The following is a 3,597-nucleotide window of genomic DNA, read 5'->3' on the forward strand; positions in this document are numbered from 1 at the left end:
TTTTTTCGATTCTTTAAAGGGAATTGGACCTTTTGTTAATCCTGTAATGTCTGTTTGTATATGCTTACCTTTAATGTGTTTCTCACTGCTCTGATCAGTCTTGCCTATAGTAAAGGGTCGCTAAGACCGAAAGATCTCGGCAGTTCTCGTTTTTCATTTTCCTCCGTGGCATTACCTTTAATATATATATTATATAATATATATATATATATATAATATATATATAATATATATATATATATACATACATATATTATATATATTATGTATCATTATATATATACTAAGACCGAAAGTGCTTGGCTATCTCGCTTTTCCTTTTTTCCTTCCTTTCGTGGCAAAAACCTTTATTTTTACATAGCATCACGTTTTATATACTTCGTGATCAAGTTATTTCAGATAATAATATAATATCTATATATATTATATTATATAATATATATATATATTATAATATATATATATTATATTAATATATATATATATTAATATATACATATGTATCTACATACTCATGGAGCAGAAATGAAATACCAGATACGTGGCTGAAACTTAGCTCTTGATAACCAAAGTTAGCGGCATAGAAGATTAGAATGCTCTTTATATACTACGCCTCGTTCCTATCATGAGATATCAGAATGGCAAATGAGCTGTATATTAGTTCCCAGGCCAGAGAGGCTAAAGTTGGCTACATGATGGATGCTTTTTTCACCAGCAGCGTGTGATTTTCCCAAGGGCGAATGTCTGTGATGACTCTCATACACAAGGTCACGCTTCTGAGATCGAAAATGATCAGACAGAAAACTGGTAACATCCTGTTCCGAAACCACACAAGTGGCCACCTCTATAGGAGAGAGGACACCTACCAGTAAAAGACCACCGACTTGCCTTTTTCCTGTTTTCTTTATGCTACATATCAAAATGTTGACACGAGTACTCTCTCTCTCTCTCTCTCTCTCTCTCTCTCTTTCAAATTTTAATTTAACAATTGACATGCTTTCCAACGTCTACAAAACACGAGGAATAGTAATACGAGTTAAAATGAAAAGAACATGTTATAGCCTCATTACAAATATATTTACATATAAGCTCTACAGAGGTATGAATATTGTAACTCGTATCAAGCATTCGTCGATAGACTCCAGAAAAGCAGTCAGGTCTTATACGAAGCATATATATATATATATATATATATATATATATATATATATATATATATATATATATATATATATATATATATATATACATAACACATACACACGAAAACACATGCGCAAATAAAACAAACACAAAAAACATAATGAAAAAGACAAAGAGAGAGAGAGAGAGAGAGGAGAGAGAGAGAGAGAGAGGGAGAGAGAGAGAGAGAGAGAGACAGAGACAGAGAGAGGAATATTTTCATTGTCTTTTTCATTATGTTTTTTGTGTGTGCAATCGCCTCATGTGTTTTCGTGTGTATGTTTATATATATGTATATATATATATATATATATATATATATATATATATATATATATATACATAATATATATATATAATATATATATATATATATATATATATATATATATATATATATATATATATATATATATATATATATATATATATAACTACAGTGAGACCTGCATTGCCCTTTTTATTTGTGCTGTTCCAAGTTGCAGGGTATTCAAGTGTAGTGTAACATAAATTTTAAATTGTTAATTACCAAAATTGAGTTCATATCCAGGCACCTTTTGTGCAACTCTTCGACTCCTTAATCAGACGCCTCATTCCAGAGAAGTGATCATAGGTGTTTTCGATTACAGATTAGGAGTTGGTCAGCTGTGGTTCATAGTTACTCCTTGTTAATTCCTCCCAAAGCTGTGCTCCCCTGTTCTATAAAGCTAATCTATAAAGTTGTGGTTCCCTAGAATGTGGTTTAATAAAGCTTATTGGTTGATTGACCTCCTGGTATTAGCAAATGCTAAGAGAATTTACTGAGGGAGACAACGTAAATTTATCTGTGTTCATACTCCCCCATTCAATACAATAACGCTCTGTGAAATTCTGAGAACGTAAGATTTATATTAGAGCAAGTCTTGAGTATTTGGCGGCACCACCGAATGCGTTCAATCCTTTGTATGTAGCACACATATTTATAGAGAATGCATCGTTATAGGTATCCTCTCGCCTCCATGCCTGCTGGGAGAGGTGGCTTCGTCCTCATCCTAACTCGGGCTTACCTCTATTCCCGCTTTCAAATTACACTTGTCGGAACCTGACCACGTCGTGTTCCAGTGCTACAAGCAGGTGTTTTCTTTAATAAGTCGGACTCTGAGTGTCCTTAGGGCTCCCTTCCTGGCGCCCTGAATACGCAAAGTAATTAATCTGTAAATATACTCCCTTTCATTTAACCCTTAGAGTTTTCCTTACATCTTCCCTTTGAACTCTAATCTTGGCCCTCAACCGTAAAATCTATTTGTAATCAAGAACTCGATCGGATCTTTTCAGAAATCAGATGCATTGTGCAAGCCCCTCGAGTCCTAGATTTATAAAAAATACACCCACACACACACACACACTTATATATATGTATATTATATGATATATATATATATATATATATATATATATATATATATATATATATATATATAAATATATATATATATATTATTTATAAATACATCAGGAAAATCGTTTGATTAAAAACATTCAGGAGTCCCAGGAAGACAGCAGTCTAAGAGGCATGCTTTATTTATTTGAGAAACGTTTCTTAGTTGCTTCAACACATCATCAGTCTACAATAATTAAAATTTTACTTGATAAATTACAAGTTAAAAGTACAAATTATTACCAATAAAAAATTCAGCTAAAAACCATTTAAAACTTTAAAATAAAAACAAAACGTGAGCGAGAAAGGATACCTATTCAAGGAAAAAAGGAAAGAGCCAAGTTACCACAACAAGTTCATACATGCCCAGACAACACTTAGGCCAGAGAGAGAGTAGACGAAGAAACATTAGAGTTTAAGCCTGGAGAGAGGTGCTTGATAAATAAAGACTCAAGGCTGGTTAAGTAGGCTGTTTGTTTAGTAGTGCCTATTATTGAAAAATGCTTTTTTTTCCACAATAATTTTGCATTTGGAAGCATGAATCCTTATATTTGAAAATTCGGGATTGGATATTCTTGACAACACTCCCATAACTAAGACCTAGATGGCTATAATAACGAACCTGCAACAGCCTTCGAGAGGTTCCAACGCCAACTACCAAGGCATCTTGGGCATTGAAATTTATATATTATGTTGGATCTCATGAAATCCTGAAGCTTGTCCTTATAACTAAGAAACCTCCAATTTTCTTAGGGTTCATAGGAATGAGGTTTAATTTTAAGAAACCTAGTTCGCTTTTTCAATAGTTTGTTTAACCTTGGAACGTAAATTGTCGGAGTGAATAACGACAATTGGTGCATAAAAAGTTAATTTTGGAACATTAAAGTTCAATGTAGGTTTGGAAACAAACCTTGCTAACATTTTGTTGATAATACTAAACACTAGATTTCTTGGGAATGAGTTTTTAGTGAAATACTCATGTAAATATATAAATCATA

Source organism: Macrobrachium nipponense, chromosome 6, assembly GCF_015104395.2.
Source record: "Macrobrachium nipponense isolate FS-2020 chromosome 6, ASM1510439v2, whole genome shotgun sequence".
Lineage (NCBI taxonomy): Eukaryota > Metazoa > Arthropoda > Malacostraca > Decapoda > Palaemonidae > Macrobrachium > Macrobrachium nipponense.